At 36.9% G+C, this 24,046-nt stretch overlaps 1 pseudogene; it reads right to left on the reverse strand.

The window, feature by feature from the left end:
- Positions 1-13,944: 13,944 nt before the first annotated feature.
- Positions 13,945-14,516, reverse strand: LOC103272201 (annotated as a pseudogene).
- Between the last annotated feature and the right edge of the window lie 9,530 nt (positions 14,517-24,046).

The raw sequence follows: 24,046 nt of genomic DNA on the forward strand, positions 1-24,046 counted from the left end.
ATTCTCTTGTGTGATTTCCAAGCTATCTAAATATGGGCATGTGCATGTAATTACACTCCCACACACATACATAAATAAGTCTCTTTGTTATATTTATTCCTTGATATTGGCTATTGTACTTTGTAAATGGAGTTATAAACAAATCATGTTGCTTCATCTGCGGATCTCTCATCAGAGCTCACGTCAGCTCTTTCCTTTTTTATTTCCTTAATTATTGATCCTGTCACCGAAGCAAGAATTGCACATCTGAAACAAAGGTGGGGAAGGGAGAGGGAGCATTTAGGGAAAAGGAGTAAGAGGAGAAGGAGGCGCAGGCAGAGAAGAAACATAAAGAGAAGGGTGGTGGGGAAAAGAAAAGAAAGGGAAGGGGAGAGGGAGACGAGGAGTTGTAGGAGGAGAAAGGTCAGGAAGATGATAAGGGTCACCAAGATGGAATGCGAGAAAAGAAAAGAAAAAAAGGAACTGAAAAGAAGATGGAACTGAAATCCAGCTCATAGAAATGTACACGAACCCGAATGCAGATCAGATTTAAAAAAAACAGATACATAAACAAGCTTCTATAATGATCTCTGGAATGGACACATTTTAAATCTATCAGTAATGCTGTTACAGTACATTGAATTGACAGCTGGCATTTGAGGGTGGACTCGTATTTAAAGAGTGGGCTTTGTTCAAAGAATGATTTGCATTTCACCTCTTGTTTCTAATAAGGCTATTTTTTTTTTTTTTGAGTTGGAGTCTCTGTCACCCAGGTTAGAGTACAGTGGCATGCTCACGGCCACCCCAGCGTCGACCTGCTGGGCTTAAGCAATCCTTCTGCCTCAGCCTTCCAAGTAGCTGGAACTACAGGCGCGCACTACCACACCTGACTAGTTTTTTGATTTGTTGTAGAGATGAGGTCTCACCAAGTTGCCCAGGCTGGTCATGAACCCATGGGCTCAGGCAATCCTCTTGCCTCGGCCTCCCAAAGTGCTGGGATTACAGGCTTGCGCCACCACACCCAGCCTAAATAGGGCTATTTCTAAAGGTTAAAAAGATAAGCTGAAAAGACTATATGATATCCGTAGTCCATGGTTTTAAACCATATCCACAGCCATAGACAGAATATGCATTATACCTTTCAGTATAGACACAGTGATTTAATGAAATAGCCTGAAGCAAATGTAAATTCCAAGTTTGTCTCTCATACTGAGTGAAGCTCACTTATCTAATATAATGTTTTTTAAAGTCTTCAGGTTTTGATGACTAACACAAATGGAAAAAAAAAATCAGAGCAAGCAAGTCTTTACAAGTCTTGTCAAATTAGATAATATAGCCTTTCTCTTTTTCTTTTTTTTTTGAGTTGGAGTCTCACTCTGTCGCCCAGACTGGAGTGCAGTGGCTGCTCCCGGCCACCGCAGCCTCGACCTGCTGGGCTCCGGCGATCCTTCCGCCTCAGTCTTCCAAGTGGCCGGAATTACAGGCATGTACTACCACGCCTGGCTGATTTTTTGATTTATTGTAGAGATGAGGTCTCGCTGCCCAGACGGGTCTCAAACCCACGGGCTCAGGCGATCCACTCACCTCAGCCTCCCAAAGGCACGGGATTACATTTCTTTGTTTTAGTTCTAATTTTTGTTTCTAAGTTTGTAGATAGAAGATGTAAGTCATCTCTCAAACATCTGTGCAAATAAATAGTGAAGCATATTTTTGAACTCTTAATATACAATTCCTTGAGTGTTCCAATTCAGCTCTCTTCATGTGTGTTCTCTTCTTCAGCAACAAATTCTAAAATTAAAAAAAAAAAAAAACTTGAGTGCTACCTTGAAAGGAGGAGATTTGACTCGTGTTAAGCTTCATTTTAATTTTGACAACCTAATTGAACTTGATGAAAGTGAGAACAAAATGAGCCGCGTTTTGTGTGCTTTTATTAGATTGGAGCTTTTATAGAACTTTTCACTTGTAAACCTTTTCACATCTGAACTTTTTTTCACCCGTAAATCTTCAAAGACTAAATTGGTCAGTGAATTTCATTCTTAAGATTTAGCTAATGTTCAGTCAGAATAGAATTTGTTTGTTTTAACCTTTTGATACTTTTATTATTCATATACCTCTATATTTTCTCTTTTAACTTTTTTATTATAAAGTATTATGAAACAGTACTACATAAATTTATAGTTGAATAGGGTGTAGACTTTGGTAGGTTGAATTTTTTAGTTTTACTAATACGATTCATCAATACTTTGCATTGTTGAGATCATCTGGTTCAAGGAGAGTGAGCTCAAGCTTGCATCTCAAGATGCTCACATTTTACTCAGATAGGATCAAATAATTCAGAGTGTGATCTTAATATCTGTAGACCTAGAATCTTGATGGGCCCCTAGTATTCAGAAAGACCAGGTTTCCAGGAACTGACTGACTAATGCTAACTCTCTGGAGATTAGTTTGCAATTGATTTACAGAGAGGAAGATAACTGATGAAGGAACTGGACACAAGTCCACTTATCAGCCTTTTATCTTCTATTCATTATCTTGCCAGATTGCAATCTCTGTTTAAATTAAACAATGACTAGTCTCAACAAATCATGATGAGAAAGATTTGTGCATATTTCACTACAGGGCAAACCCCTGCTCTTCAGCTCAGACTGTTCTTCTCTGGTCAGATCCAAGCCCTATTGCAAATAAATGCTCTTTGGTTCCTGTCTTTTCTATTTCTTTCTCATGTTGCAAACTCAGTATGACAGCAGGAACTTTGCTTTCTGAGACACTGAAGGACCAGATTGATAGAAAACTTTTCTTAAGATAGGCTTAATATTATACACCCATAAAGAAGGACAAAATTATAAATGTCACAGCAACTTGGATGAACGTAGAGTCTATAATACTAAGTGATTTATCACAGAAACAAAGAACTGAGTATCACATGTTCTCACTCATAAGTGGACCTTGGACAATTATTGTAATACTATAAGAAAAGGATTGTCAGTAGTGGAATATTGCTGGGGGTGGGGGAGGAGGGGTGCGGGATTGGCAGTAGTGGGATTCTGCTGGTGGGGGCACACCACATCAAGGGTACCTGCATAGTGAACATTTGTTTACTTAACCCTAAATTGTACCCCACATCTTTAAAATACAAAATTGAAAAAAAAAAAAAAAAGATGCTACAGGAAAAAAAAAAAAAGATAGGCTTCCAAAATAATTTCAGCAAGTATAAAGGATTGCTACTCTGGCAACTAAGTGCCCTTTTCCAGAAGTGACTTGCCTCTTTCACTTGTATTTCATCAGTCAAATAAAGGCATATAATTGCACCTAATTTCAACAAGGGCTGCAAAGTCTTAACATAGAAGGAGAAGACGGAGATGTCAAAACATTTGTGAATGTTCCTAATGAATGACCGGCACAAGAGTCAAAGTGAACCCACAGAATGTTAGAAGGTTAAATGGATCTTTAGCCTCATGAAACTAACAGAGGATTAGTAGGCCTGCTGAGGTCATTGTGCAGTGGGGAATTCTGAACATCAATTGACTAGAGAAAATGTCATTTTGGCTAGGTCAGGAATGCAAAAGTAAAGTAAAGTAAGACTCACAGTATCTCATTTATAAATTTCCATTTTATTTTTTGGATTAGTAATACACCCACATGGTTAAGATATGAAATTGAGAAAGGCATGCATTGATAAATTTCTTTTTTTTTTTTTTGAGTTGGAGTCTCACTCTGTCGCCCAGACTGGAGTGCAGTGGCCGCTCCCGACCACCGCAGCCTCGACCTGCTGGGCTCCGGCAATCCTTCCGCTCAGCCTTCCAAGTAGCTGGAACTACAGGCGTGTGCTACCACGCCTGGCTGGTTTTTGATTTATTGTAGAGATGAGGTCTCGCCAAGTTGCCCAGGCAGGTCTCGAACCCACAGACTCAGGAAATCCACTCACTTCAGCCTCCCAAAGGCGCGGGATTATAGGCTGAGCCACCGAGCCCAGCTCGTCTGCAGAATTTAACACATTTTATTCACTCTACTGCACTTTTCTCTTTCCACTTCACAACATATCCTGGAGATTTTTCTGAATCACAACCTAAGATTCCCTGTAGAGATGCATGGTAGAGTGACTATTACATAGAGGACATTTGCTTGTTTCTTCTCATTGGTTACAACAGATAATGGTGCTGACCTCGTTTCTTGTACATGTGGGATGTACTTGAGGAATAAATACCTTGAAGTGGGATCGCTGTGTCAAACAGCGAGGGGATTTTTATGTTTGATAGATTTTGTTAAATCGCCCTCCATAAATGAGAAATTCTCCACAAATTTCCATCAAAGTGCATTGGAAAACTTTGACATTTTTGCCAGTCTGATCCATAAGAATTTTCTGTCTCACCAGAAATCAACTGATCAAAGAACCACTGCAAGTCAGAAGTCCAAAAAATATTTGTATATATATATATACTAGATGACCATGAAGTTGGAAATTATTGAGTAGTTTCTATCTACTCTGCCAGCAATCTTATATTGAATACCGAGGGAAGTTTTTTCCTTTTTTTCAAGATTCTGCCATTACTTGGGCAAACCTTTTTATCTGTGTATGTTAGAATATTATTACCTTTTCTCATGACTCCATTAAAGAGTGCACATTACTCATGTCCTTAAAGTTTTCAAATAAATCTCGGTGATCTCAGAGCAGTAGAGAAAATGAGTTCCTGGTACCAACTTGGTGATGTTGGAGGGATGTGTTTCTTCTTGACAAATGCCACTGTTTTTTTTCCCTCTGCACTGATTTTCCAAATAAAATCCTCCTACATTTAAAGCTACACAGTCTCTCTCTCTCTCCCCCCCCAAATTTTATGAACTCTGCAACATTCACAAGCATTGCCCTCCTAGTAAGACTTATTGGACTCTACACCCATTTGTCCTTACTTGGACAGATAAAACAAAGTTTTCCAAAACTTACCTACAGTCAGTTCTCTTATTGTAGAATAAAAAGGTTAAGATGATTCTTGTGGGCTTTACTTTCTGAAAAAAATTCTTCTCATATTCAGTCAACCGTCAGAAGTTTAAAAGTACCCCAGTAGCAAAAGAAATCACATAGATAGCATGTTTTAATTGGAAAATCATTAATACTTCAGTTTGCCAAAGTAGCAGGAGTCATCTACTTCATTTCTTTGCTGATATGAACCCCAAATGAAAGCAGATTTCTGTGATCTAACACTTCTCGTGAAGAATGGAAATTTCAGTCTGAGGCAATCGGTTTTCCTTCATTTGGTCCATGGCCCCCTCCCCAAGAAAGATGGTTCAGCACTTTGAGTTTCCAAATTCATGTTGTTATATAAATAGTGAAATTAATCATGCACTGCTTCAGTATTTTATTTATCCATCATTCCTTTACTGAAACACATTATATATGTCCTTTAATCTCTAGAGTCTAACACGGATTCTGGAATACAATCAATGTCTAATAAGTGTTTGTGACCTGACTGAATTTATGAACTATGAACCCATTGCTTGAGTAGTGTTTATTGACAGCATGTGTGTACTTGCGTTCCTGCATGCTAAGAAGTACTTTTCTACTACTAATAGAAAAAAAGCCTTCCATGAAATCAGTGAAAGACAGAAATGAGAAAACGAAGAAGCAAGGTTTTCTAATAACCTTTATTCCCTATCTGTGAATGGGGCAACCCCTTCATGTGTTCCTTCAAGTTACCAGCAATAAGTAGGTATGAGGAAACATGACAATTCTTCTCTTTAGAAGAAAATGAAGTGACATAAGCAGAAGATAAAAATAAGTTTAAAATGTTGACAATATGGCAATGGAGGGAAGCTGATTAATTAAAAATGTTAATGTAGAATAGTTATAAATACATTTCAATATGAAATTTATGTTTGGGCAGATTCACTGAAACACAGAAGTTAGCTTTCAGTCAGAGACTTACAGTGCATCAACTCTGCAAAGCTCAGAATTGGAGGCTGCTCTGTTCTAAACTTAGTGACAATTATCCTAGTGTGTTAAACAAGTAATTCAATCCCTGAAAGATTTTTAAAGGTAATTTATACTATGTCACTTAGCTACATGAAACTAGGTAGTAATTAATCTGATACATTCCTAAGAAGGTCCTTATCTGCTAAAGGTAAACATTTTTGAAATGTTATTATACAAGTCAACATTCTTGTAAAATTTTTTGGTGGGTGCCACCAAGATGTGACTTACTGATCCTACCCAACTCCTAGAACTGGAATTATGGATAGTGATCGTTCTGACAATATTACCTTTCCTTTAAGTGTTGGAGTGATAGAAGTCCTGGTTAGTATCCCCTTTATCATTCCTATTCCCAGATCTCCATTTGTCATTCCAAATGGTAGCTCTCAGCTCCAGGCTGTCGTGGATGAACCAGCTGAAGCACACTCGGTGGTCAGTGGTCTCCTAACTCCAGCAGCCAAAGCCATTCCCCTGCGACTTTCCTATCAACCCTTGACAGAACAGAGATGGCTGCTTCTTATTTTGTTAGTCAGTTCTGGAAGTGAAAGATAGCCTCATCTTCCTGTATCCCTCTTTTGAAGTAAACAAACACAGTTTTTAAAAGGTGCTTTTAGGGGAATTGCTGCCCCAGAGTGGATAGACAAGTATAATAAACAATGTCAGTATTTTTTCCCTGTGCTGCCCTGAGAACTTATTTCTGATCTCTCTTCTCCGGTGCGACAATGCATGCTCAAAAACAATTACTCTGGTCTTTCTTGATTTTCTTTCATGGCATATATTTAACTGTTGACTATCAAACAGAATTTTGAAAGTGTGTCTTCTGTTAAATAAAAATAAACAGATCTTCAGGCCTATCCCACCAATTAAGAAGGTGCTTAGACATTTTTACTCTTATTTGCTATGTGTAATACTTCAAAATTTTTTGGTCATGCAATGCCAAATGAGTGACTGATTTCTAAAACTAACGTCTCTCCAAAATGACTTAACTCATACCACTTAAAATACTAAAGAAATTTCGAATTAACTTTGTTTTAATTTTTTTCATTAAATAGGCTTTCCCCAAAATTTTATATCACAAAGCTAGAAATTATTATACAACCAAAGTAGGACAATTGTGGTTTAGTTGTAGTGTTATTTAGAATTTTATAGATATAAACTAAAGGTTGATTAAATTTTTTCAGCCTATGATATTTCTAAGAATTATAAGTAGATCCCCCAACTCCTGTTTTTTTTTCTCTAGCCCTCTACGGCAGCATTCCCCAACCTTTTTGGCATCAGCGACTGACTTAGTAGAAGACAAAAATTTTCCATGGATGGTGGTGGAAGGGGTGACTTCAGGATGATTCAAGTGCATTACATTTATTGTGCACTTTATCTCTATGAGTACATTATAATATATAATGTAATACACAGCATCATTGCCTCAGGTCCACCTCAGATCATCAGGCGTTAGATTCTCATAAGAAGCACACAACCTAGATCGCTCGCATGCACAGTTCACAGTAGGGGTCGTGATCCTATGAGTAGCTAATGCCACTGCTGATCTGACAGGAGATGGAGCTCAGGCGGTAATGTGAGCATTGCAGAGTGGCTATCAATACAGATGAAATACAGACGAAACTTTGACTGATCACTTGCCTGCCGCTCACCTCCTGGTGTGTGCCTGGTTCCTAACAGGCCACATAGGGTACTAGTCCATGACCCAGGGGTTGGGGACCCCTGCTCTACAGTTTGAATCTTCCCCAAAGAACTTTTCTGCTTCCTCCCTCCCTCTCAACACCTCCTCCCAGCAGTAAAGCAGTGAACAGAAGCTTTCACGAGGCCAAAGTGTGAATAAGGATGGAAAGGAGGCACACACATCTATGTGTGAACTGGGGTTTTATAGAAGATCTGCTGAAAGGTATGAAAGCTCAGTTCAGAAACAGTACGTGAAGATGATGACAGAAATCTGGGTTCTTTCTAATTAAGCAATTTGTCAGATGTTTCGTGGGCATAATCTGTCGTCATTTAGCATTTCCTTCTCACTCCGTTTTATGAATGCAGAGAAGTTAGTATTTTTCAACACAGAGGTAATTTTAATTTAGAATATTTACATTAAACCTATTTGAGTCATAAAGGTGTATATTTTATTGAAATAACTATGCTAGAAAATATCAAGAACTATAAAGGTGACAATATATAAAATCTTACTATCTTGAGAGCTGTAGTGGATTTGGTTGTTTCTACTTCATATCATAACATATCTGTCTATATGTATGTGTCACTTATTTGAAGTTTTATATGTGAGAATGTTCTCTTGTCACTATATTTTAAAAATCACCTTAATGGGTTTAAAATATAATGATGAATTATAGTTGAAATATTTGAGTATTTAAAGTCATACTTTAAAAAATATTAAGTAACAATTACTTGAAAAAAAAACCCCTCTAACTTTCTGACAGTTTTCTTAAGATGGTTTTAAATATGTGGAATTATTTGGCCAAAGACTATTATACTTCAGGCTGGGCATAATGGTTCATACCTGTAATCCCAGCACTTTGGGGGGTCATGGTAAGAGGATTGCTTGAAGCCAGGAGCTCAAGATCAGCATGGGCAACATAGCAAGACCTTGTCTTTACAAAAGAAGTTAAAAAAAAAAAATTAAGCAGACTTGGTGGTACATGCCTATAGCCCAGCCACTGAGGAGGCTGAGGTAGGAGGCTCGCTTAAGCCTAGGAGATCAGGGCTATGTGAGCTATGATCACATCACTGCACTTCAACCTGGGTGACAGAGTGAGACCTTGTCTCCAAAAAAAAAAAAAAAGTCTGTTATATTTTGAAAGATCTTAGATATGACTAAAATTTCCACTTGAATGGCTTACTAAGCTCTAGTTGTAGAATATTAGTTTTCATTTAACTGTACCCTTGGACATCACTGCGATACACACACATGATATTCAAAATATCACTATCTCGTGTGATGCTGGGCAATGAGAACTTACATTATCCATTCACAGCTTATATGGATATATATTCTTCCTGTCTCTACATACATATCACAAAATATGTTTTAATTTAATGTTTTTGATTTTTGATGATGTTAAACACTACCTCATATGATTACTGGTATTTTCTTTCTCCATGAAGAAATCTCATAGTAATATAATTTTAGGGGGAAAATGATAGAAAGTGACTCTTTGAAATAGTTACAGAGATTGCAAAATACAAAGTAAATATCAAAGTCTCTTTCTTCATTTGATTTATACTTTTTTTCACTTTGGTTTCCTATTCCTGATGATCAACTTACCTACTAATATTTTAAGAAGCTAAGAGGAATATTGTGACCTCATTATGTGGTTTGGTGCTTGGGGAAATTTTGGGCAACGTAGTCAAGACAGGAAGCATTGAATTCTGGGTTGCTGAGAGGCATACTAGAAAGAATGAAAATCAGTTAAGATTCCATTTCTAACTATGGTACTCATTTTAATAGAGGGATATTATTTATTTCTGTTCAATCTTCATCACTATTATGGAAAATCATTACACAAAACATTTGCAATCTCAGAATTGTAAATTTTATACTTTTATTACCACCATTAAAGTAAATTATTACTTGGATTGTTACATGAAAGATTGCTTTCTAAGGAAAAAGATTGTAAATATATGTATAAATGACATATATTAGATATTAATGCATTCTAAGTCGTTTATTCTTGCTCACAGAGAATTGTTGAAAGTAATAAAGTATCTTTTTTTAGAAAGTCAAGAGCATCTAGAGAAAGAGATAAATGATGGGATTTTAAATAGTCAAGATATTAAAAGATGCAACATTGTTAAATCCGTGCTTTGTTTTATTGGGAAGTGATAGCACACTTTCTGTATGCTGATAACCCTTGGAAAATGCACTTAACTGTATAAGCAGATTGTTACTTTCCAAGTTTACCACAGAAATTGATTGTTGCTCAATAAGATTACAGGCTCATTCATAAAAACTGGCAAAAGGAACTGGGAAGTAATGAAACTGACAGAATAATTTTATAGGACATTTTTGAGACAGCAAATAAAAGTACCCTACCACTTATTCAATCCCATGCAGTCTGTGGATTTATCATGTTTGGTGGAAAGAGCTTTTGAATGAGAGTTGGGTCTGTTCCTTATGAGTCGTGAGGTCATTATTAAATTATTTATAAGTAATATATAGCTCGTTTCCTGAGCATCAAAGTCAGGATGAATATGTTTAGCTTATAGAGTAGTTTTATATTACAGTACATTGACGACCAACTTGAACTTGTTTTAGTGAACTAAACAAGTTAGTTGTCCACCTGAGCTTAATCAGTGGAGTGAAAGTTGTGTCTGTAAGGTGTACAAGTTATGTTAAATGATCTCTAAGTTTTCTTCTAACTCTGTTGTATGATTTTCTCATGCAGGTGCTTCTCTCTGATGGGGAATCCATCTTCTCACACTTGTCTCATCTAAGAACATATTGATCATATCTCTTCTATTTCTGCTCAAATGCTACTGTGTGCACCACACATTTTCTCATTTCTCAAAGGTCTCTAGACCAATATACCTTAAACTATCTGTAGAGAAGAACTTGCTGGGTTTTGCCTCTGATATAGCATAGAGCAATACCTATATGAAATACAATACAATTTAATTTCTAACAAGGAGAAACGAAACTGAAACAAGAAGACATTCAAAATACATCCTCAAATTGTGTATTATTAGATATAATGGCCATGAAATTACTCGATCAAATTGTTATAAAGTTTTAAAAGTGCTTATTCTAATTTTCTGTAATTAGCTCATCCTGATTAAGTAATTAACCATTCACAAACTGGCCCTGGCCTGTGGACCATAATTTAAATAGTGCTACTCTACAGGATAGACAAGTATTTCTCAAATTTTAATCCCTAAACCAGCAGATTTAGCTCCACCTGGGAACTTGCTGGAAATGCAAATTTTCAGGCCGTGTCCTAGATCTACTGAGTCAAAAACCCTGGGTCTGGTTTCCATCCCAGTTGCTTATGTTTAACAAATCCTCCAGGTTTTTTTGTTGTAGGCAAGTGATTGAGACACACAGCTCTCCATTTTCTCTGCTATTTCTTCCATTACAAGTCTTGAGAACTGTGCTGTAATCTAGTACTTGACTAGTGGTAATGTGATCATAGTTTGCAGCATTGTTCTTGTGGGTAAGGTTGACAATTGGGCATTTTAGAAATAATCCTAATTCAAGAGTTAATTCTGAGAACATAGTTCATTGTGGTAGTACCTCTAATGTATTAATAATAAATTTGGGGTAGGCAACTGCCTTTTCCAGAGGTCATCCTCTTCTTAGGTACACCATTTTATTCTTATTTTAAGATTAGCTTGACAGCTGGGCTCTGTGGCTCAGCCTATAATCCCAGCACTTTGGGAGGCCGAAGTGAGTGGATTGCCTGAACCTGCAGATTGGAGACCCACCTGGGCAACTTGGAGAGACCTCATCTCTACAATAAATAAAAAAAAATAAAAAAAATAAAAAAAAGCTGGGCATGGTAGCGCGGCTGTAGTTCCGGCTACTTGGAAGGCTGAGGCGGAAAGGTCACCTGAGCCTAGCAGTTCGAGGTTGTGTTGGCTGTGAGCATGCCATATACTCCAGCCTGGGTGACAGAGTGAGACTGACTCAAAAAAGAAAAAAAAAAAAGATTAACTTGACTTTTTAAATTAGAGGAATATTGATACACCAAATTTTAATTAGTGATTATATTTCCCTGGAAAGTGGAAATATTTATGCATTAGAAAGAGAAAGGCACTGCAATGAGGTAAATGTCTTTTACCTGTTATTTTCTTTTTTTAATAGTTTGCTTTTTATTTACTGTGAGCAATACATAGTTTGTAATTAAAACTCACTTTAAAAGTTTATCATCTGTCTCTCATTTCTCCTGATTTTTTTTTTTTTCTTTTTGAGTTGGAGTCTCACTCCTTTGCCCAGGCTGGAGTGCAGTGGCATGCACGCTCACGGCTCTGGCGATCCTTCCACCTCAACCTTCCGAGTAGCTGGAACTACAGGGGCATGCTACCACACCTGGCTAATTTTTTTTATTTATTGTAGTGGCGTGGTCTTACCAAGCTACCCAGGCGGGTCTCGAACCTGCAGGTTCAGGCAATCTACGCACCTTGGCCTCCCAAAGTGCTGGTATTACAGGCAGAGCCAGGAGCACGGCCCATTTCTCCTATTTTTAGAAACTTTTTTTTTCCTGAGGAATTGAGAGGAAAAGCGTGCTTCATTTTTAACATATGGTTCTTAAAACAACTAGATAGTTTATATACTTTTTTTTTTAAGTAAAAAAAAAAGGGAATGGAAATTTTCAGAGGCCAAAAACAAAATTTAAAAAATGAGTGAGAATTGGGTGTCAAAAACCCTCAAAAGGTTTTTACAGAGAAAAATTGAAGAATATTACTTTGAAGTATACAAAATAACATATTTACAAAAACCTAAATTTGTACCATGACATAAATTGAGTTCAAAGACATTTCAAAGATTTTGTATAACTCAGACAATTAGAGCAGAAAGCAAAATAAATAACAATTTTTTGACATTTTTCAATAGGAAAAAAATATAGATTTATAAGGTAAAATGTGATTTTTTTGGGGAAGGGTTTTTATTTGTTTACTACATCTGAAAAGAATGCATATACAAAGAATTGAGACAAGAGAAAGCATTGGTTTAACACTAATGAATCTACAAGAATTAGGATTTGGGGAAGGTGGAAAAGATTACCTAAACATTTTTAAAAATTGGAAACTGCAACCGAAATAAGCTGATAAAATCCCTATTAATTAACACTTATGAAGAGTCTTCTTAGACTCTTTCCATGACTTATTAAACCAGAGAGCCTCATCTGACTGCTCTAGGGTTCCTCATATGCAGAACAGAAATAAGGAAATTCCCCTGACTGGTCCCCATGTTGTTAAGTGTTTGCCCCCCAACCCCCAGCTTCTTAATGAAGCAGACCTTCATCCTCTTAACTGAGAGGATGTAAGCCATTCCATAGGCATCTGTCTTCTAGCACCACCCCTCATATCACCTCTACATACCAGGTTTTCAGCTGCATTCTAGGAACACCATATCATATACTGTTGAGTTGCAAATTATGCTAAGCATGTAAGACAATGACTGAGGAAAAAAAATTTTTTAAATTACGAACTTGATCCATTTGGTGTGTACCAAAGGCACAATACTTTTCTTCATTTATCAGTGAAAGAAGTTAGAAATTAACTTCCATCCCCCCCCCAAAAAAATCAGCAAATGGCAAACAAATTTCCTTGAAAGTCAGTCACGTATATAGTGCATCCTAGAAAAGAGGATGGCCAAGACAGGTTCCACCCACTTTCATGAGTTTCATCAAATGCTGGATCTACTCAAGGGTGGAGAGAAAAGGCAACTTTCAAAAAGGACTAGGGTATTAAATGAGGCATTTACTATACTCTCTCCTAAGAGCACCAGATGGGGAACATGTTTTCTAAACTATATCTAGGAGATGGAATGTGAAATCAATCCATCCTCCTCCCCTCAAGGGTTGTCCACTGGTTAATGAATTTAAAAAACAAATCCCACACACACCCGCCCCCAAAAATAAAAATAAAGTAAAATAAAACACTAAAATGTCTCAGATTACTTTCCAGAGTGGAACCAGGGAGCAGCTTCAATAATTTGAATTAGTCTGTTATAGAGTCATTACAAATTTGCCTTGTTTTAAACAAAAACAAAACAAAACAAAAATTTTTTGAAACAGCAAAACAAAAACTGGTACTGATCACTTTTCTCGTGATACACAGTTACTCAAAATAAACTAGTACTGGGAGGGGGAAGAGGGGGCCATATCCATGGGGCTGGTCTCATATGAGTGCATGTGGGGAGGTACAGGGCACTTGTCATTATTGCAAAAACGAATTTTAATTTTTAATCTTTAGTTTGATTTAAACATTGCTTTTAGTATGATGCAGACACCAGCTGTGCAGAAAGGGTGCTGGAGAGACGTTCATAGCAGTATACACCTGTGGCTCTTTGGTTCGGAGGCTCCAGGGCAGCCCATATTGCTCCATCCAATACATTCTTTAGGCCTTTCTGTGTGAGTGCAGTACACTCCACATACTTGACAGCCTTTAGGTCATGGGTCAGCTTTTCAGCAATCTCTAGAGTGATAGGCTTCTGTTTGTTCTTGGCAAGTTTTTCAATAGTAGAGGGATCATCTCTGAGATCAATTTGGATTCCGACAAGCAAGAAAGGAGTCTTTGGATGGTGGTGAGTTATCTCAGGCACCCGCTTTTCTTTCACATGTTCAAATGAAGATGGGAGGACCACTGAAAAACAGACTCGAAATACACCTGTTTGTGGATAACTCAGCGGTGGTAATCTGTCATAATCCTCTTGCCCTGCAGTATCAAAAGGTCCAAGAGTATATGGCTCTCCACCAATCATAACTGTGACTGCTTAGTCGTAAAAAACAGTCGATACATATTCAGATGGAAATTTGTTTGTTGTGTAGGATATCAGGAGGCATGTTTTACCCATAGCACCATTGCCCACAACCACAAACTTAATTGTCTGCATTGCTGAAATAGTTTTTTTTATCCACCTTAAATATTTCATATCTGATGTTGACCTCAGCTTCTCCACTGGGGCCAAAATGTGATATTATGATACATGTATACATCGTGAAATGATCAAATCAGACTAATAAGCATATCCATTACCTCACATTCTTATAATTTCTTTGTGGCGAGAACCTTAACATTCATTTCTTTTAGTAATTTTGAAATATATAACACATTATTATTAACTATAGATGCTGTGCAATAGATTACTAGAACTTATTTTTCTGTCTAATTGAAAACTTGGACCTTTAAGCCAACAGCTCCCCTCTTTCTGTCCACCCACCCGGTCCCCCAGCAAATAGTAACCATCATTCTACTCTCTACTTCTATGAGTTCAACATTTTTAGATTTCATGTGTAAGTGAGGTCATGCAATATTTGTATTTCTGAGTCTGGTTTATTTCACTTAGCATAATGTCCTCTAGAGTCATTCATGTTAGGCATAAATAACAGAGTTTTCTTCTTTTTAAAGGCTGAATTTTATTCCATTGTTTATAAGGCATATATGTATATTTACCACATTTAAAAAATCTATACACTTATCAATCCAAACATCTTTTTTGGATGTGGCTATTGTAAATAATGCTGCAATAAACATGGAAGTGCAAACATGCCTTTGACATACAGATTTCAACTCCTTTGGATGTATACCCAGTAGAGAGCTTGCTGGAATCTGTGATGGTTCTATTTTTAGGGTTTTTTTTTTTGAGTTGGAGTCTCACTCGGTCATTCAGACTGGAGTGGCCACTCCCGGCCACCGCAGCCTCGACCTGCTGGGCTCCGGCGATCCTTCCGCCTCAGCCTTCCGAGTAGTCGGAATTACAGGCATGCGCTACCACGCCTGGCTGATTTTTTGACTTATTGTAGAGATGAGGTCTTGCTGCCCAGGCGGGTCTCGAACTCGCGGGCTCAGGCAATCCATTCACCTCAGCCTCCCAAAGGCGTGGGATTACAGGCTGAGCCACCGAGCCCGGCTTATTTTTAGTTTTTTGAGGAACCTATACTCTTCCAAATTTTACATTTTAGTCAACAGTATATGAGGATTTTCTTTTTTCCACAACACTTGTTACTGTTCATCTTTTTTTATAATTGTCATTCAACAAGTGTGAGGTGATATCTCATTATGGTTTTAATTTCATTTCTCTGCTAATTAAGAATGTTGAGTCTTTAAAAAAATATATCCGTTGGCTATCTGTATGTCTTTTGGAAGTGTCTATTCATATTCTTTTCTCATTTTTTGGTAGGGTTGTTAGTTTTCTTTTTATTGAGTAGATTGAATTTCATGTATATTATGGATATTAGCTTATTATCTCATGTATGATTTGCAAATATTTTCTCCCATTTTCTGGGTTATCTCCTCACTCTGTTAATTGTTTTGTTTGCTGGGCAGGAGTTTTTTAGTTTGATGCAATTCCATTTGTCTATTTTTTTCCCTTTCTTTTGAATTCAAAGCCAAGAAATAAATGCTTAGATAAATGTCATGAAGGTTTTCCTATGTATTCTTCTAGTTCCAGGTCTTACATTTAAGTTTTCAATTAATTTTACGTAACTCTTATATAAGGGGTAAAATAAGTATCCATTTTTTTCTTCTGCATATGACTATTCAGTTTTCTTAATGCCATTTATTGAAAAATCTCTTTTTAATCCATTGTGTGTCCGTTGTACCTTTGTCAGAAATCACTTGACCATAGATGTGTGTATTTATTTCTGGACTCTTTATCTTATTTCATTGGTTGGTGTGCCTACTTTTATGGCAAAACTATTATGTTTTGATTGCTATAGCTTTGTAATATATTTTGAAATCAGTTCGCATGGTGCCTCCAGGTTTGTTCTTTTTGCTCAAGATTGCTTTGGCTCTTCAGAGGTTTTTTTTTGTGTGTGTATGTGTGATTCCATATGAATTTTAGGATTTTTTTCTGACATTATAGTTTGATAAGTGTTGCACTGACTCCGTAGATCACATTGAATAGTATGGACATTTTAACAATATTAGTTCTACAAACCCAAGAATCCATGGAATATCTTTCCATTTATTTGTGTCCTCTTTAATGTTTTATAGTTTTTAGTATACTGATATTTCACATCCTTGTTTGAATTCACTCCTAAGCATTTTTTGATGTTATTGTGTATAAGGTTATTTTCTTAATTTCTTTTTCAAATAGTTTGTTGTTAGTGTAAGAAACACTTCCAATTTTTTGTATGTTGATTTTGTATCCTGCAACTTTATAGAATTCATTCTAACAGTGTTTAGTAGTCTTTAGTGTTTTCTATGTATAAGATTATACCTACATAGCTTTGATTCCCCAAATGCTGAACTTGAGACAAAGACCTATCCACCTATAGTTTATCTGCAAGTATGATTGAAACTAAAAAGAAGAATCAATATTATGCATTACTTGTTCTCTATTTCATGAGACCTTATGAGAAGCCATAAAATGTGTTTTGAAACTATCTTCGACGTAGGCATCAAAACCCCTGCACTTGTGGGTGGCATTGTCAGGGGCCTCCCAGACTCTAGGTGGCATTGTCAGGTCACATCTGAATAAAGCTTGGCAAATTCTCCACTGAAGTGCTTGCATTATTCTAGATTATAATAAGAGGTGAAACTCAGGATTTTAAGTGGAGTTCAGAGCTTCTGACACTGAATTTATAGAAACATAAAAACACCACTTGTAAAAACTTCATGAATCAAAGATAAAATCACAATGGAAATTTGAAAATGCTTAGAGCAAAAGTACTATGTACTCAAATTTGTAGAATGGAATTCGGATATTTCTTAGATAGTTTACCTTGAATACTTAAAAATATAAGAGGCTGGGAAATGACCTAAGCATCAGAAGGAGTTGAAAAGACAAAAGATATAAATTCAGAGGTAGTAGAAGAATGAAAAATAAGGAGCAAATCTTAATAAAATAATGGTTGGAAATACAATAGAAATGGTAAAGTTCAACAGTTTTTTTATATAAGAATGAAATTAAACTGACAAACCTGTCACAAGATTGATCAAGAGGAGGACAAAAGACACAAAAAATTATATTAGAAATTAAAACAGCATAATTGCAGCTAAAGCAAAAGATAAAAGGTGATAATGTATATTAAAGATTGATATATTCTAAAAAATAAATTATAGGAAATACACTAATTCTTTTTTTTTTTTTTTGAGTCAAAGTCTCAATCTGTTGCTCAGACTGAATTATACTGGCACAATTGTAGCTCACCACAGACCCAAAGCCCTGGGATCAAGTGATCCTCCCTCTTCAGGTTCCTGAGTAGCTGGGACCATAGGCATGTGCCACCACACAAGCCTAATTTTTTTTTTTTTTTTTTTTTTGTAGTGACAGGATCTCACTATGCTGCCCAGGCTCAACCTCTTGGGCTCAAGCAATCCTTCTGTCTCAGCCTCCCAAAGTGCTGGGATTTCCATTCCAGTCCACAAATTCTCAAAAACATAACTTTGAAAATAAGAGATATCATGTGACTAGCCCTATAACCATTTAATTAGTTAAGTATTTTTCCACTAATCAGATCAGACATATTAAGTTTCTTCTTAATAATTGTTCCTTGTAATTGTTGACATAATTGTAAGGATTTTCTTTAATTAGACTAATTTTTTAAAATTAGTTTTAGTGTTTTTTCACCTAATAATACCAGGCTTATTCATTTTCTTGTATTTTTAAACCATTTAAAAAGAGTAGTTTCAGATTCACAGAAGAATTGAGAGGAAGATACAGAGATATTTTCTATATAATCCACATCTTCACATTCATTGCCTCACTCATTATCAACATTTCCCACCCGAGTGAGACCCTGGTGACAACTGATGGACCTATTGACACATCATTATTACCCATAGTCCATAATTCACATGAGGATTTACTCTTGGTGTTATACATTCTATGGGTTGGGACAAATGTATACAGACATTCATCCACCATCATAGTTTCATTGCTCTAAAATTCCCTTGAACTTCATTTGTTCATTCTTCCCTTATCCCTAGCCCCTGTCTCATTTAAAATTTAAATTTTTTCCACAGATAGTGTTAGGCATATTGCATTTCTTAAAAATATTTTTTCTGTAATTATTGAGATAATTATAGGAATTTTCTTCACTCCGCTAATGTAGTATTTTATGTAGATAATTTTTAATGTTTAAATTAATCTCTACCTGGGTGACACCAATCTGGTAATATGGTATTTACACAATTATTATTTAGTTTGCTAACATTTTCTTAGGATTTTAGTTTCTTTGTTCTTATTGTTTCTCTTTTCCACACTGACATTGTTCAATTTTTATTTTACCACTTTTCTTGTTATATGAGAGTTTGTGAACAGATAGAATGAACTTGATTTTTTTTTTTTGGTAAAACCCATATGAAACACTGACTATATTATCTGTTCCCCATTAAGACGATATTAAGGCAACACTGAAGTTTAGTGAGATACTGATGAGATTTCAATTCCATCTAGGAAACTAGTGAAGTTGGTTCTCAGTATTATACTATACATCAAGATAAATTCTAGGTGAATGAAGACTTAACTATGAAAAATAAATAGATAAACCCTTAAAGAAAAAATTGAAGAGAACAACTTTATGACCTTGAGTTTGAAATTATTTATTCTATTAACACAAAATATTTTAAAAACAGATACATTTTGCCATATTAAAATTATCTTCGTTAGAAGACTTTTATAGAGTATAAAAAAGAAAAAGAAAAACTGGTTTAGAAATTATAAATTCCCAGTGATATGACCACCTAAGTATCATAATTCTAAATATATAAGATTGTCTATAAATAAATCAGAAAATAAAAAATTATATAAAAGAAAATAGCTCAAATCCTGAGTGGGCTTTTCACATAGAAGAAACAAATATAATTAATAAATAGATTAAATATGCTCAATCAGTATTAATTATACTTAGATAAGTGAAATTAAAAGCATATTGAAGATATAATTTTATACCTACTAAATTGATTACTATTAGAAAGTAGTACAAATTTGGTATTGATAACGCTAAAAAGTTTCAAAATGATTATACATTACTGATGGAAATGTAATTTGTATGATTCTTTGGAAAATAATTTTGCATTACCCAGTAAATTTGAAGATGCAAATACTTACAGAAATTCCTCTGCTGTTTGCATACTCTAAGACTTATCTTGTAAAATTTTTGTAAGAATCCTAAACCTGGAAATAACAAAAAGTCCCGTCAACAAATGGCTCGCCCTTCAAAAAATGATTTCAACTTTTTAAGGATCCTCTCATATGTTAATGTTCTCTGTGAATTAAATTTCATTTTATATGTTTTGGTGGAGAGGGTGCCTCTAAGAGTTGGAAAAGGAAGGGGTGTTAACGACAGATAACCCTAAACTTTCTAAATATATTTGATTATTTTCTTTTGGTAGAGCATCTTGTAGGATGCTAGCTGGGGTTTTAGAGTACTTACCTAGCAAGAGAATTCTATACTACAAGGCTTCTAATTTTTTTTGGGGGGGTCACCCTCCATACATGGATACATGGATGGGGTCACCCTCCATACATGGATGAATGTCACTGACACATTTTGAACAAACCAACAAGTTTTTGATGAATACACATGATTTTATATGTATATGTTCTTAGTGGTCTATATGTTTCTTGGTAGAATAAGTCCACAAAATAGGCTCCTTGTAATTGAGTAATTTGGTCAGCATTATCCTCTATAATTTTGAAAGAATACTTGATTTATTTGGACTGGTAGTAACTTTAATATATTTAAAGAAATAAGGCTAATTGTAAATAAAGACAAATATATTGTGCAGTTTCCCCCCTTTTACTAGGGTTGATTCAGTAAATTCCTCTGTTATGTAATGAAATCTTTTTGAACATTTCATGCTTCCTTGACATAAAATTGGATAATCTTGGATATCCTCTCACCTAATTTGTATCAAGCTGTATCATCATCTTATGTCAAATTCACTGCCAAAAGATGGTAGAAGATGGAAAATCAAATTAGAAGAGTGAATGAGAAAGAAGTTAAGAAACATGACTTTCCAAGCTTTCTTCTAACTGTATTTTTCAACAATTTATCTTGGGAAAAGAGATTACCCTGAGTAATTGGGGGCTCAATTTAACTCTTATTTTAGTGTCCAAATCCCACTCATAAGCTATAATTTTATTAAATATAAATACTGCCAGTAGGATTGCAAATATATTTATGCTACCATTACAACTGGCATAACATTATTTAAAATCTAGAAACGTGTCATAAATTAGTTCAGACACAAAATATACTTTAAGTAATCAAACTTGTGGATCTCATGTCTACCTCAATAGATGAATATCAATTACCTTTGCTTAAAATTGTTGAGAGCAGCCGGGCTTGGTGACTCAGCCTGTAATCCCGTGCCTTTGGGAGGCTGAGGTGAGTGGATTGCCTGAGCCTGCGGGTTCGAGACCCGCCTGGGCAGCGAGACCTCATCTCTACAATATATCAAAAAATCAGTTGGGTGTGGTAGTGCGTGCCTGTAATTCCGGCTACTTGGAAGGCTGAGGCGGAAGGATCGCCGGAGCCCAGCAGGTCGAGTCTGCGGTGGCCGGGAGCGGCCACTGCACTCCAGTCTGGGCGACAGAGTGAGACTCCAATTCAAAAAAAAAAAAATTGTTGAGAACTATTTAACCTCAATTTGTTTTAATCTGAGCAGATATGCCACTATGATTTAGTGAAGTCTGTAGCTCTGAATGCATCCTGAGATAGCCTACAGGTCATAGGAAAAAATTCCTACTGCAGCATGTCAAGATGACTTTGGCCTATGTATATTTTCAATTGATAAAGGTCAACGATTTCATCATGTACCTGGATTTAATACATTACTCTGGCAATCATTTGAGAATTATTGGAATAATAATCTAAATCAATTCAATATTTAAAGAATAATAAGCTAAAATAAGATTCACATCTTGTTCCCAATACACTCAATTCTGTGCCTATATATTTTGAACTTATTCTTGGAAATTGTTGAGAAACCATTTTCACCTCCAAAACCACAGAGGATGTGGAGCTGACTACAATTCTATGCCTTAATAACTGAGTCTGAGGAGCTTCTGTAACTTGAGTTCAAATTTTTTTGTTGCTTTTGATCTAAAATTACTTTGTAGGTGATTACTTTTCCCAGTACCACTGTTATGATGTACAGTGAAAGGGAATAGAAAAGGTGAAAACTGGAGGAGAAATCTTTAACAGTGACATTATTGCTACACATTTTGTAAAAAGTCCTCTAATGCAGGGTTCTCCAAGTCCCAGGCCATGGATTAATACCTTCAGTGACCTGTTAGGAACCTGCCACACAGCAGGAGGTGAGCAGCACTGAGCTCGACCTTCTGTCAAATCTGTGTCGGCATTAGATTCTCTTAGGAAGGCAAACCCTACTGTGAACTGCACCTGAGAAATGTAGGTTGTACACTCCTTATGAGAAATGTAATGCCTGATAATCTGAAGTGGAAGTGAGGCAGTGATGCTTTATATTTCATTATAGATTACAATGTATTAATAATAGAAATAAAGTGCTCAATAAATGTAATGCACTCGAATCATCCCCAAACCATCCCAGTCCTCCACCATCTGTGGAAAAACTGTCTTCCACAAAATCAGTCCCTGATGCCAAAAAGGTTGGGGATGACCGCTCTAATGAGTTGTTATTCTAGCCACACACATGTACATTCGACAACCCACCAATGGAGTATGGAGGGTACTCTTGTGGATAATAGTTTACATTGGCTTCTAGAGATTTATTTTTAAAGTTGTTAGCTGAATTTTGACTTCCTGTTCTGGCATAGATTATTTTCTCTACTTTTTTGTTATGTTAAATAGCATTCTCAAAGTAAATTAATATTGGTTACAAATATATGATTCCCATCCTTTTGCACATAAGCATTCTGTTTTGTAAATTATAATGATTTCTTAATTATCTAAACAATATATTTTCTATCTGGTAAACATTTTTCAGCATTACCTTTTTCCTTTTATAGGATATTTCTATCTCTTACATTTCACTAAACAAATCAAACAAAGGCACACATAATATTGCCACTTAATTATTCAAATGCTCTAATCATTACCTCTACTTATTCAGCTATTAGTTACGGAGTGCCTACTACTTGCCAGACAATGTATCAGACACTGATATTTAGTGTTAAATACAAAATACCTGCTACCATAAAGTTATCATCCAGTAAAGATAATGATCTATTTAAAATATGGGATAGGAGTTCTGGTAAGATGGCGACAGCATAGGCGGAACTGTGAGATTCTCTGAAAGTGAGTTCCCCAAAAGACTCTTACTTTCCTTCTCCCATCCCCCTGCCCACCACCAGTTTCACTGGTCTGAGGCCCAGAGACCCTCGGTCCCATGCAAGGCTGGCTATTGTGGGCCCCTGGCTGCTGATGCTTGACCACAGGTGGCCCCAGGCCCTGGGCACGAGGAGATCCCAGCTCCCTCCCCAGCTACAACATCTCACCCTGTGGAGGTCCTTGGATACAGCCTTTTGGAGATCTGGGTTCCCTTGTTGGCTACACTGATCCGCCCAGCACCCAGTTGCTGCCAGCTCCCTCCCTGACTGGCCTCCCAGCCCAGTGGCCTGGTGCTCGCTCCTCAGAGTTCCAGCTCCCTGCCCTGGGTTCTGGGCCCCTGCCCAGCCCTATTTCAAGCTGCAGTCACCCAGGGAGGATCTAGGCACCCGCCCCTCAGTGACCAGCTCCACTCCAGGCTGAAGTGCTCTGTGCAGGCCCCAAAGCCACTGTCACCACTCACCACCCACCTTTTGGAGCTCCGGTCCCACTCTCGCTCTGGCTGAGGCACCCAGCGTGCGACCCCAGGGTTGCGTAAGGGAACAGTACATCTTAAGGAGGTGCTGATCAACTGCTCTCAGCTCTGAACTCCAGAAGAGGGAATTCCCAGCTCCCTCCTCCACCCCAGGCTGCTGGTGGCACACCAGATCCAGCACCCAGTTGTGCCGCTGATCCTCAGTGCCTAACATGCCACCACAGCCCATCATAGTGGATTGCCTATGGACCCAGATGAGCAGAGAGAAAGGACAGGTGGAGACAAAGGACCCATGAAGGAGGAGTTGCTCACCTCATCCATTTTCCAGGCAGAGATTTGCATTGCTCTACTCACCTACGAGCAGCCTCCACCTTGGTTTCTAAGATAACATCAGTAACCTCACTACACAGGAGATGAAACCCTCCCCTATGCTGAATCAGATACAGGCAACTCAGCCGCAGACCTCTCAGGTAGCAAACCAAAGGAACAGACCCAAGCTGGGAGTAAACCTATCTGTCTGCAATGAAGCAAAGGGGAGAGGCTAGAGATCAGAGCTGAAGAGACTTTAGACACTCAGGAAAGATTCCAGAGCTAGTCTGGTTTCTTTTTTGACTTTTGATTGTATTGTTTTGACGTTTGTTTTGCTCACTTTTGTTTGCTTTTTGATTTAGACTACCTGTTTGTGTT

Source organism: Carlito syrichta, unplaced genomic scaffold (assembly GCF_000164805.1).
Source record: "Carlito syrichta isolate Samal-C Ts95f unplaced genomic scaffold, Tarsius_syrichta-2.0.1 Scaffold312189, whole genome shotgun sequence".
In the NCBI taxonomy this organism is placed as follows: Eukaryota; Metazoa; Chordata; class Mammalia; order Primates; family Tarsiidae; genus Carlito; species Carlito syrichta.